General features: G+C 48.7%; 1 long non-coding RNA gene across 1 annotated transcript; it reads right to left on the reverse strand.

The window, feature by feature from the left end:
* Positions 1-982: 982 nt before the first annotated feature.
* LOC131897824 (uncharacterized) lies at positions 983-13,259 on the reverse strand. Its single transcript, XR_009375810.1, has 2 exons — positions 13,095-13,259; positions 983-1,700 (listed from the first exon to the last, which is right to left on the reverse strand). It is a non-coding gene; the product is annotated as an uncharacterized LOC131897824 (long non-coding RNA).
* Between the last annotated feature and the right edge of the window lie 226 nt (positions 13,260-13,485).

A 13,485-nucleotide genomic window follows, 5' to 3' on the forward strand; every position in this document is an offset into this window, starting at 1 on the left:
GAAAAGAGGGAACAGGTAGGAGGGAAGCCAAGCTACGTGTGATGGACAGAGGGCCGGGCCACCAGTCAGCAGGCTGGGCCAGCCCTCCGCCCTTGGTGTCATCCCTCACAGGTCCACTCAGGAGTCCTTGGACCCTCCTGAACATCTCCAGTAAAGTTACGGGACTAACAAAGCAGACGCGGAAGGAGACTATTTCTATATACCCATGTCTATGTTCCCTTGCAGGAAGGAACCTGGGCTGCAGATGGGCAGAGGCGGAGAAGCCCTGCTTTGGCTTTCTTGGTTAGGAAGATGAATGCAAAACCTTCTGAAATGACAAAGATTGGGTGCCCCTGGAAGGCTAGAAGACCAAGTGTGCCAAATAAAATTAAGCTGAGGTCTGCCAAATGCAGGAGGGAGGGTGGGGGGAGGCATTTCCTCCATAGACAACCCTCATCTTGGTGCAAGGTGAGCCCAGGATGGCCCAAAAGCAATCAAACACCCAAAGAGGATATCTCATGCCTTCTCTAGACACTGAGCCAAATGCCACCAGGAAGAACCCTGGGGCGTGGAAAGCAACCCTTGGTCACCACCACCTCTTCTTGCTTACACACTTAACATGGTCACCTGGTACAGACACGAACCTTTGAAGTACCTCAAGTGGCCTTGGAGATTCTGATCTGGCCATGCCTCATGTCACACAGGTCTTGCACCATGCTGGGAAAGTTATCCCATACACAGCTCCTCTGGAAACCTAAGCTGTTGGCTCCTCTCCTGGCCTTAGCTTGGGCTACAACCCCTGCCTAGGATGTCTTTGCCATGTGTTCTTTCTGTCAGCGTTACAGCGCCGACGGGAAGGTATCCTAGCAACTGGGAGCCAAAGAATACCACAAAGCCACACCATACAACAAACCTCACACGAGATTTATCGCGAGGGGGAAAAAAAAGGCAGAAAGCTGGCTGGCTCTGCTCAGGTGAGAAACAGAAGGGAACTGAAAAGGCAGGGTTTATGCAGAGTTTCTTGAGGGGGCAATTTTCAGGGTGACACTTTCCAGGGTGGGGATTGGTGGGATTTCAAGTCCAGAGCCTGGGCTTTTTACTCTGTAGGGAGGGGTCAGGGCTAGGGGGTGAGGGAGACTGGGACCAGTCGTTAGGGCAGAGTGTTCCGTGGGTGCAACCTGACGGTTGTAGGTCCTCAGGGGAGGGACCTGTCCACTAGTGTGTCTTGAGGGGCTTACACTCTCAGTGCCTGCCTTCATCAGGACAGTTCAGGACGATTCAGGATGATTCTGTCCCTTAAAATCCTCCTCCAATTCTCGTGTCTACTCTCCCAGTTCAGGACTCTGTTTGCTGGTGGTAACCACAGAAACCCATTCTTTCAAAGTTCCAGAAGCTGGAAGTCTACCGTCACAGAGCCAACAGAACCTTACTGGCCTCTTCTTTACTCCTGGTAGTTTTTTTTCTTGTCTTTGACATTCCTTGATGTACACCTGTGTTGTTCCAGTCTTGGTGTGCACATGGCAGGTCTGTGACTTGTACAAGTGTCACCACAAGGCTTTCCTGTAAGGACACCAGCCATTGGGCCGACTCCAGTGTAGTGTAACTTCATTTAAAGTGGATTTTTTGTCATAATTTTGGAAGGAAGTCATCTTCTGAGGTTTCCGGGTGACTGCGAATTTGAGGAAATCACCATGTAACCCGCTGTAACCAGAAACTTCACACTGTGGAAAAGCAGAGCATGTGGGAATAAGCAGAGGAGTCAGCAAGGGGAGACAGAAGCCGACTTGATCCAGACAAAGTACAAAGCAAAGACCATGCCGGGGAAAGTGCAGGAGCTAATGATTAAAAGCCAGGAGCCATTGACGCTACAAAAACTCCAGGAGGCTCAGTCTTGTGCCTGGTGGCATTGTCCCTCAAGGTTCCTTACCACTCCCCTGACTTCAAGCAACCTGGCAGCAGATGAGAAATGTTCCACCCCTGGACCATTAGCTAAGAAAACAGAAATAACAGTGTGTCACTTGGGAGGCAGAAGCTGACATCAAGACGTTTCCTATGCTACCAATAATACTTAGTTCTCAGTTCTCTGCTCTTTTCCAACAGTGAGTGTCTAGGCATCTTCAGGACTACTGCACGGCAGGCATCAGACACAGTTGGACGGCAGATGTTAATAGTTCCCCAAAGCAAAGAGGCAGTGGAGAGCAATGGGGTCACAGGGCCGGGGCTCCAGATGTCTCCTTCATGGCTTTCTGAGTTCTTGAGCCTCCATTTTCTCATCAGTTAGAATGGGAACAATGACCGCCCTATACTTCCTGGCCTGGTCACAGGTTAACCGAGAGGGTGAATATGCCACACTTGGCACAGAGTAAAAACCCAAGTCATAGTATTAAAATATTTGTAAGTAATATTTCAACTAATCATAGTGTTAGTAAGCACACCTTTATTAGAAGTCCAAAAGATGGGGCATTTTTGGCTCTTAAAGTAAATACATTTCTTATGTCTTGCCATCAGGAGCCAAACCTTTCCATTTGTGACACTTAGAAATTTAAAGAAGAGCTACACCGTCCCCAGTTCGAATGTGAAATACTGGTATGAATTCAGGATGCATCTCCCTTTTTGAAAAGGCATATTTATTTCCTAAACAGCCTCTCTAAATGCTTACAAGTGATATCTGAAGCTGGGAGGCAGCTCCCTGGAAGTGTTTGCCAGGCATGCATGGGGTCCTGGGTGTTATTCCCAGCACCACAAGAAAAAAGGTGCCTAGACGCAATATCTAAACCTGAAAGCCATGAACTTTGCCAGCTTTCAGACTGCGGTCTCACAGACCAGTGTCTTGTAGGAAGAAACCTCTGGTCCTTCGGGAGAAAAGAGCTGAGACTAGCTTTGAGCAGAGAATACGTAAGAGGAGTCTGAGAATGTTCCCAAGTCTGAGTGCGGAAAAGCTGTGATGTTAGAGACCTTCGCAAAAGACTAGAGGACCAAATTGAGGTGGTGTTCACCAGCTAACGATGGGATAGTCGATGGTGAGGACGATGATGATGATGATGATGATGATGATGATGATGATGATGATGAATGAGACTGGAGAGAATGCTCCATGGATAAAGAGTCTACCATACAAGCATGAGAACTTAAGGTCAATCCCCAGAACACAAATTTAAAGAACAAAAAGCCAAGAGGGATGACCCAAATTTGTAATCTCAGCACTGAGGAAGCAGAAAAAAAGGAGGGGTCTTGGCACTGGTCAGGCAAACTAGCCTGCTTAGCAACCCCCAGGTCAGTGAGAGACTCTGCCTCAAAAAAATCAGGGTGGTTGCAACAGCTGAGGCCAGCCTGTGGCTTCTGCATGCACATGAGTGTGTGCATGTGCACATGTGTGCACACTCACACTCACACAAACACACACATACAAGAGACAGGAGAGAGAGAGAGAGAGAGAGGAGAGAGAAAGAGGATAAACGTAATTACATAGGATCACGAATTCACAGCAGTGTAATAAAAACGAACCCTCATTTCAATGCTCTGAAGGAAGTCCTAATTAGCTCTGAGATCGAGGTGCGGAGAAGTGAAGGGTGTCACCCCATGTCACACAGCTTCTAAAGAGGGAAGACAGAATTCCACACTGTCTGTGACATTGCACTAAGTCTTCAATAAAGTTTAATGTCCCCTCCACTGTCCCCACCACAGCAGGGCTAGTGACAAAGCACAAAAAAAGGCGACAAGAAGGGGAAGCTGTGACAGTCCCATCCTGCCATCTCTTATTCCCCAGTTACAAGCAACAGATGTTGGAGGTCGAGAGTGTGGCGTGATATATACGCGAAATGATAATAGCAAACCCAATTAGAACCACTACTGGGAAAATCCACGAGGGCCATAAAACGCTCTTTGGTTTCAAGGTGGGAGCCAGCAGTGTGTTTCCAAGGATCGTCCTGATTCCACCCCCCTGCCTTCCTACTCCTCAGATGAAGTTTCTTAAAGAGCAGCCTGGGAACGATTTTGACTTCAGCACATTTTCAAATACAGATCCATGGGCTTTGGTCACAGACCAAATTGATTTCTGATGTACAGAGCCCTGTAATCGGGGTTTTTAGCTAAGTGCCCTAGGAAGGTTGTTGAAACATTGCTCTTTGGGAAGCGATGCTTCTGTGTGTGACTTTTCCTGGGGAGATTTGAACAGATGCCTGTTCACCCTAGATGTGACACCAGTTGCAGACTAAAGCAATAATGCCTCTCTGTTCTAGCTTAGTGGGTCAATAGATTTACTGGGGGTTACTTGCAAATGCATGGGTGACCCAAGGGCAGTAAAATCACTGAAAAGCCCATCCCAGCATGGGTGAGGACTCAAGAAAGCTGCATCATGGGAGTTCCCTACAGTTTACAGACACCGCCACCCAAAGGCTCCCCGACAGGTGTCCAGTAATTTTTACCGCTAATAAAATCATGGGGCTAGACCTTGGGGCTAGATGTTTCTGTTGGATAGAAGAACCACACAACTGTCTCCCTCCCATTGCGGAGACCTTGGGGCTGAGGGGTCGGTCAGGTGGAGAGCTTGCCTCGCATCCCTAAGGTCCTGGGTTTGATCCCAGCACTGGGAAGGGTGTGCTCGACAGACATTCTCTCTTGACCTCCTTACCTCCAACCCCCTCATCCCACCTGTACTTCTTTTTTGTCAATGATCTTTCTAGAAGACAAATTCCTGTTGAAATCTTTTAAGAAGCCAGATGTGGTGGTATATGCCAGTAATCCCAGCACTTGAAGAGGCTGAGACAGGAGGATCAAGAGTTGGAAAACAACTGCATAGTGACACACTCTGTCAATGTTCCCTCCCAGTGTTCAATGGCCTCCCAGTGTCTTTAGGACAAACCCACAAATTTTTAGCTCTCTAACAATCCCCAGACTTATCTGCCATTTCCTCACCACCATTCCACACAATTCTCTGTACCCCCATCTTGGAAAACTCACTGGGAGACTCTTTCACAATGGCCGACACTCACTCTGACATCATCCATCTCTACATCCTTCCAGCTTCGCTTCCCTTGACTTTCCCTGGTGCTTCTGTTCATTCATTTCCTGTGACCTCATAACATCTCTCTGATAGCATATCCTATGATAACTGTCAGATGATCTAGGCATGGCCTGTGTGGTGATTCGAATAAAACAGCCCCCATGGGTTCATAGGGAGTGGCACTATGAGGAGGAGTGGCCTTGTTAGAGTAGGCGTGGCCTTGTTGGAGGAAGGGTGTCACTGGGGTTTCAGATGCTCAAGCTAAGCCTACTGTTTTCTCTCTCTTCCTGCCATCTGTCAATCCAGATGCAGAACTCCTGGTTCCTTCTCCAGCATCATATCTGCCTGTACGCCTCCATGGTTCCCACCATGGTGATAATACTAAACCTCTGAACTGTAAGCTAGTCCCAATTAAACTTCCTATGAGTTGCCATGGTCATGGTGCCTCTTCACAGCAATAGAGCCTCTAAGACAGCCTGGTACCTAAGACTATGGAGCACACAAGCCATGTCTTCTCCTCTGCTGGGTCTCTATCACCTGGCAGTCCCTGACAGTATGGGTTTCTGGGGCTCATTAAATGAGTGAAAGAAGAAATGATGTTCCCCTCTCCACCTTCATTCCATCATGGCGTATATTAGCCTACTCATCCCCTGATCTCTTTTTACCCCCACGTGTTCCATTATCAAAGATAACCCTCCTGCACACCCCCATTGGCTCAAGACCCCCTTGAGCCTAAATACTTTCTTTCCTGTGGTATGCCACAGTCTGCAGAGATCTTGGGATCTCCTCCGTAGGTACCCACAGGCTGTTAAGTGTGTTTGTACACAGCCCTTAGTGAACTGACCACAGTCAGTCCGATCACACCTTCGAGAAGCCTCAGTCCCAGCCGCAGGGGATTGGTCCAGGACTGTGTGCTTGGTGTAAGCTAGCCAATCATGTTCTCGCCTGAGAATATGAACTATGAAAAAAGATTTCCCTTACGGTTGGTTTTGGCATTCTAGGATCCCATGAGCTGAGCTGGTAGAGGAAGGAGAAACCGAGAAACCACAGAGGGGCCATTTCCTTGGCTTCTGATATCTGTGGGTGCCATGGAGGGGTCTCTTGTACACCCCCTGGTCTCAGGAACCCTTCCCCTGTCCTTCCAATAAAATCTTCCTTTTCACTGGAGTTAACATGCATACATTTTGGCTCCTTGTATATAAACAAGCCTTGACCAAGAAAGGGTTGTGAGAAGGAATCCTGGCTGGGATGTTAGAAGCCTCGGGTAAAGCATTCAGTCCCAGAGCCTCAGACTCTGTTCTTGCAAGCTAGATAGCTAGCACGTAAGATCTCCTGAGAAGCAGACACACTTGGGAGCTGCCTACTTACTGGGTAGAAGAACTGCTCCAAGTTCCCCACACGGTGAACACAGCAAGCATCACAGTAGGCAACCAAGGAGACACTATCTGGGGAGAGATAGAGCAGCATCCAACTGGGCATCAATCAGTACAGTCTCTTGGGAGTACAACCGCCTGTGGGTCCTGCCCAGAGACAGGAAGGGTACAGTGGCTACTGGTACCTCCCGCCCAAGAGCTACCAGCTTCCAGGAGCTATAAGGCTAGAGAGCAAGTTCAGCTAGACCATGGTAGAACTGGGGGCATGGATGACTGTCATCTCTCTTCAGCTCTGTCTGGGAGCTGCCAGGACAGGAGGGGTGTCTGTGTTGCCAGCCACCCATCTCCCGAGGGCACCAGCCTGTCTGTCCTGCTCGCAGAGAGTGATGCTCTTTTCTAGCCATCAGTCCCTGTCTCTACAGTCCTTGCTTTGATGATTTTGTCTCTCTTTCCCTTTTCTGTGTGGTCTGTGTCTCTCCACCTTCTCTCGTCTCCCCTTACTCTTGTTCCCTTCTATCCTTCCTCTGTCCCTGTGTCTGTTCCTTTTCCTTTCTCTTTCCTACCTCATTCTCTCCCCCCCCCATATACACTGGCACCTGCCTCTGACCAGCTTCCCTTTTTCTTGGTCCCTCTCCAGTTGCCTGGTAACCACCTTCCCCACCAGCCCCACAGAAACCATAGCAACGGGCAGCCTGGAGATGCGGCCATTCATCTTGCTTTTGTCCTTTGCATTTCTGCCACGGCAGGCCACGCACGTGGATGCTCCAATTACAGGTACTCAGGCAGGATGCCTTTGTCCAAGGCCCATTCACCGCCAAGTAGACTCTGGGAGCAGACGCTGTTGGGGCTGCCACACAAAGTGTCTTTGTGCCTCCTCCGGGTGCTCCCTGCAGTGCTCAAGGACAGCAGGGTCTCCAAGCTCCAAAGCCCACAGGCCAGACAATGACAGGGGCAGAAGAAAAGGTGGGGGGCGCAGTAGACAGGCAGATAGACATCTAACCCAAACGGCCCAGAAGAAAAGCCAAAGGACATACGAACAGAGTAGGGATTACAGTGGTTAGCGCAGAAGCCAGGACTGTCCCCTCTCACTAAATGTCCCCCTCTGGACCCTGATGGTCTGTCCATCCTCCAATGCACAGCACAGGTCACTTTAAAGTCACACACGTCTCTTCTCTCTAGCCCAGATGTGCAGGGTCCTCTTGGCACATCTAACTCCTACCCAGTCTCATAGCCCAGTTCCCTTGCCCTCCAGGGGTAAAGCCTTCCCAGAGCACTCCTGCACTGCTCTCGGCATTGATTGGCTCATTCCGGGTGTGTGTGTGTGTGTGTGTGTGTGTACACATGCTGTATTCATCTCTATGGGATTCTGTATCAAATTGCCCCAAGCTGGGTGTCTTAAAACAAGACATGTACCAGCTCACATTTTAGAAGCTACAAGTTCAAGATCAAGGCATGGGCAGGGTCATGCATCTGAAGAATCCAGGGGAGGCTCCTTCCTTGGGTCTTCCTAGCTCCCAGTGACAGCTACCTATCAGTTCTTGGCTCCCATCTGTCTCTATGGTTACAGGCTTCCTCTCCATGTATATCTAAACCTCCTTATCTCCAGTCTCTGGGTTAGGATCTGTTTTGAATAAGGAGCAACAAGGCTCATGAAGGTCATACGGTTAATTAAATTGTCAATTCAGAAAGATCTAAACCTATTTAGGAGACAAACTCCTGGGCACATCTGTGAGGGAGTTTCCAGGTGGGTTTACTGACATGGGAAGACCCACCTTACATGCAGGTAGCACCATTCTATGGACTGGGGACCGTGACAATAAAATTGAGACAGTGAGTGAGCTGAGCACCAGCATCCATCTCTCCTTGCTTCCTGATGGTTGTGTGACCAGCTGCCTCACACACAGCTCGTACTGCCGTGCCTCCCCCACCATGACGGACTGTATCCTCTCAAACTGTGAGCCAAAGGGAGCCCCTCCTCCCACGAGTTGCTTTGGTTGGGTACTTTTGTCACAGCGATGACCAGAAGTCTCTAATGCAGAGGTCAGTTTACTCACTGGTTGGTGGTGGTGGTTGGAGCAATGAGAAAAGACTTGTCAAGGGCGCAGGAATTACAAAATTGGGTGAGAGCAGCGTAAACCCGATTGGCTTGTGTCCTCTCCTCTCTAATTTCTCACCTTCCTCTTCCCCTTCCCTCCTCTTCCCTTTTCCTGACCTTTTCAGTCCCAGGAACTCATAAATGTGCGCACAGGGCTTAAACTCTCCCCATCCTCATGTACCCTTCTTCCATAGTTTTGTCTTCCCTTCTTCAAAGGATCCAAGACCTGTCCAGAGAGTCCAAAATGATCCTGTCCGGGAACCTTTCATTACAACTGACAAGGTCCTTTTTCCAGATAATGACCACAGACCGCCCTGGTGCTGAGAGTTTGAAGCAGACATTTGGAGGACTGTCTTTATCCTTCTGCTACACCATCGTAGTTATGGTTCTTCCTTTTCTTTTTCTCCCCTTCCCTTTCCCCCCTCTCCCCCTCCTTCTCTCTCTCCCTCCCCCTCCCTCTTCTCCCCCTTCCTCTCTTCTTTTTCTCCTTCCCCTTCTTCATCTCTTCCTCCTGCTCTCCCTTTTCTTCTTCTTCCTTTTTCTAGACAGTCTCATTATGACATCTAGGCTGACCTTAAACTTTGTAGCCTAAATTGAACTTGAATTTTGAATTCAGAATCCTCCTGCCTCAGCCTCCTAGATGCTGAAATTACAGGTGTGTGCCACCATGCCCAGCTTACTGTGATTAAAACAATTTAAGTTATTTTTAATAGTTAATCTTGGGGTACATGTGTGGAGATCAGAGAGCACCCCAAAGGTTCTCTTATTCATTTAGGGGACTGAACCCGGGTAATTAGGCTAGGGGGCATCTCTCCAGCCCTTCTCTGTGATTTCTATCATTAAGGCACGAGCTTGGGCTGCTGCTGATCTCTTCAGTCAATAGTTATGACAGCCAATGATTCACAATTTTAAAATGTACTGATTTTTATTTCATTTTCAAAATGATGCTGGGAAGGCAGGTGCCACTGTCTCCATTTCAAAGTTGAAGCAAATGAAGCAAGAGACGTTAGGTGTCTGCCTTCAACTCATAAACCTGGGACAGGTCCAGCACACTCCAAACCTGCATCCCCCACTCCCACCCCAATGCATCATGGATGTTGAATGAACCATGCAGCCCAGGGCATGCCCATGCCATTTTCCTGCCTAAATCCCCTCTCTGATGCTCCCCCCCATCCAGGCCTGCCTCATCTCTTATGGTCCTCCCAGCTAGCTGGCTCCTCTTCGGGGATCCTCCTCTGCCCCACGGGGCTGCACCAGGACCTTCTCTGGTCTCTAAGCATCCCCTGCTTTTCCACTGCCTGCCCTGACCCCTCCCTCTGATCGGTGAACTCCCTGGAGGCAAACACTGTCATGGTCACATCATCACGGCTTTAGCACACCTGTCACAGGACAAGAACTCCATGATAGTTATTGTAATTAAATCACAGCTAGGACGGCACTGTTGTGACATACGAAACCTAAACTTGTCTTACCAATTTTATTGTTATCCCTTGCTCTTTGTCTGAGATCCAGGTCCCTCCAAAATCCTGGCTTATAAAAACACTGTTTATTTAGCCCCAAGAGCCAGGTCATTTCAAAGGCTCAAGACCGGGGAATTGGCAAAATCTCCTGTGTAGTAAACAGAAACCAAGAGATTTGAGCAAGTGAGGCAATCCTTATCAAATACTAATGTGTGCAGGAGTCGCAGAATGGGGGTGCTTGTTGGAAACACTGGGATTTGGCTGTGGCTGTGGCAGTCACTTGCAAGTTTTTGGGACAGACTGGGGACAGCTGCTGAAGCTGACCCTGAGCACTCTTGAGAATCAAGGTGGCAGCCAATTGGAGTGAAAGGTCAGAGCAGGTAAGTTTGGTTTAGAAATGCTGACATGAACTTGGTGGAGTGACATTCCCGTGAATATGTCAGCGAGGCATATCTCATGGAGTCAGAGGTGGGAACAGGAGTCTGCATCGTGACATCCCAAACAAGATGTGGAGAGCTGAGGAATAGCCACACCTGAGGACAAATGAAGTCACGATCTTCTGAGAAGGAGGGAGAGAGATCAGGAAGGCTTGGGGGTGGTCACAGACCCTGAACCTGCCAAAGAGGATGAAATCGATAATCCAAGAATTCAATCACAGAATGCATGACCTTTACCCCGTGTGAGTTCACTGTGAGCTCTGTCTGTACCCTGAACCTCAGACATTTCTGAGAAGGATGTCTCACAATCTATCCCAAGAAGTGTACCGAGCCCCAAGGAGTCTTACCATGAACGGACAGACAAGCTAACATCCTGGAGGAAATGTCCAAGAAGACCAGCATGGGAGATGGCTAACTAGCTCGGTTTCTCGGTTTTCTCAGGAGGTGACTCTAGGGCCGGGTGTCATGACCATTGTGCAGAGCAGCAATCCACTCAGCATCACATCTATCATTTTCTTCCTCCTCCCTCAGTTTTCTATTCCCTCCATAGTGTTCTTTGGAATCATCTCCCTAATAAATGGCTTGCACCTAAGTCTCTGCAGTAAGTCAGGTGAGTCGGTGTGACACAAGAGTAAGTCAGGATAATCACACATGCCAAGAGATTGATGGGAGAGGGAAGCAGAACCCTCATCAGCTGCTCAGGAAGGTAGGAGACTGAGCTAGACAGGAAGTGCAGTGACTGGATTCCCCAGGGTCTAGACAAATAAGGCTAATCCATTGTGGAATATTCTCTGCAAGTGCCTGCAAGCATCGCCTCTTTCCCCACCAATCATTTTAATGCCTACAAAGCATTTGTGAACACTGTCCCAGGACATGGGCAGAGTCTGAGGAGGGTGAAGTCTGCCCTGCGTGGCTCCCGTCTCCGGAGAGAGTCCCCGAGCACAGTTGAGTTCACCGCCATCCGTAACACACAAGCACAACCAATAAAACTGACTGTAAAACACTTTGCAGATCCAAAGTGCCACATAAATGCTAAATAAGAAAATTAATCGTAGCTACAAAGAACTCATGTTGCAAGACTTGAGTGGTTTGGGGACTGGGCCAGGGGAAAGGGAACATATGCCATCCCTCCCTTTCCCTCTCCTTCACTCCCCACCCCACCAAGATGGATGAGCTGAGGATATGAGCATGCAGAGGTCACATGCACACTCCTGACACACATGCATATCAACATACACATACCTCCATATATAAACACATGTACAACACAGGTCAGTCACAGCACACAACCACACACATCTGTACCCAGACATCTCTTTATAGTCATACATAGGTATCCATGTGCACCCCTGGCACATGGCACGTGGGACTCCACACATATGTATATGATATACTCCACATATGTATACAATACATGTGCCTCATACACATACATACCCAGACTTACTGTCATAGCCTGGGAATCCTTGTATTTCTCATGAAGTTTCTTAGTTCACAGATGTTCAGGAAAAACGGCGGCAAGAAAGAAAACAGAAAAAAGGATGGAAAGAAAATTAGGATGGATGAAGAAAAGGAAGCATAAAAAAGAGGAGGAGAAAGAAAGGGAAGAGGGAAGGAGAGAAGGAAGGAAGAGAAATGGAGAGCAGAAAAGCAAACATGCCATATAAGCTGACTTAGCCCGTCTCCACCAGCTGTGTGAAGCTGGACACAGCCCTCAGCCTCTGTGTTTATTTTCTTTTTCAAATGGGGCATGAACCATCACTAAACACAGGTACTTTCCTGAAGAAAGCCATTGGTGGTCAAGACAAAGATCCTCAGAGCGAATAGGATGTAGTCTGCATGGATGGCAGAGGGCAGGAGAGAGAACCCGAAGATTACCGTGTCATGGCAGTGACGAAGGGAAGGAAGGAGAGGAAAACAGCCCGTGGCCATTCCCCCACAGCCATGGTTCCCAGCCCTGGCTGGGAACTAGAATTTTGGGAGAGCTCTTTTTTTTTAAATCCTGTTCCTGGAGCTAGAGAGCTGGCTCACTGGCTAAGAGTGCTCACTGCTCTTGCGGAAGACCTGAGTTCAATTCCCAGCACACACATGGCAGTCTACAGCTCCAGGGGATCTTACACCCTCCCTCTTTTGGCCTCCTTGGATACCTGCACACATACTCACACACATACATGCACACACATGCTCACACACATACATGCACACACATGCTCACACACATACATGCACGCACGCACATGAACACGTACACAAAATCTTTTTTAAAAATGAAAAGCCTGATATGCAAGCCACACACTGGACACTGTCTCCAGCCCTTGGGAAAGGCTCAGAGATACTGGCCCCCAGTTTCCATGCTTCCAACAGCAGTGTGCTCTCTTCCTTCTGAAAGTTGGAGAAGAAAGCTCTTTCCACCCGCCATGACACCCCTAACCTGCACACCCCACAAACCCTCTCTTGTTTAGATGAAGTAGAACCGGAGTTAAGCCTGTCTGTCAAGCATAACAAGACACCAAGCACCCGATTTTGCACAGCTGGAGGGCATCCAGCTGAGCCACACGGAAGATGGATGCTACTGGCAAAAAAATGAGACCTCCCACCCCCATGCCCAACGAGCATTGCAACCCAGAGGAGAGAGACACCCAGAGTATGTGCTCCTGCCTGGGCCAGGGAGGGAGAAATGTAGACACCTGGTCACCTGTGCCTGCTGTGAAAGCATTTCTCTTTTGTAATGGAGATTTAGTCACTGACCTGGACAAGATAGACAGGGCTAATGTCCCAGCATCAGGTTCAGCAGGGCAATCTTTCAGCTGAGAGGCCCTGGGTCCATCATGTCACCTCTCCACATCTCCAACCCATCACTTGTACTCGGCATAATGACACACGTCCCTCCAGAGCTATCTTAGAGAGAACCAGTTCTACAGTTGGTCATTGTGATGTAATACTGCATGACTATGTGACATCTTCATGGAATGTTGACCTCCAGCCCTTTGGGTATCTACTTAGTTATGTTTCTATTGCTGTGATGAAACACCATGAGCAAAAAAAAACAACTTTCTGGGGTGATGGCTTCTTTCAGCTCAGCGTTTCATAGCACAGTCGATCACTGAGGTCATGGAGGAACACTGAAAACCAGCCCGCT

Source organism: Peromyscus eremicus, chromosome 23, assembly GCF_949786415.1.
Source record: "Peromyscus eremicus chromosome 23, PerEre_H2_v1, whole genome shotgun sequence".
NCBI classification, from domain to species: Eukaryota; Metazoa; Chordata; class Mammalia; order Rodentia; family Cricetidae; genus Peromyscus; species Peromyscus eremicus.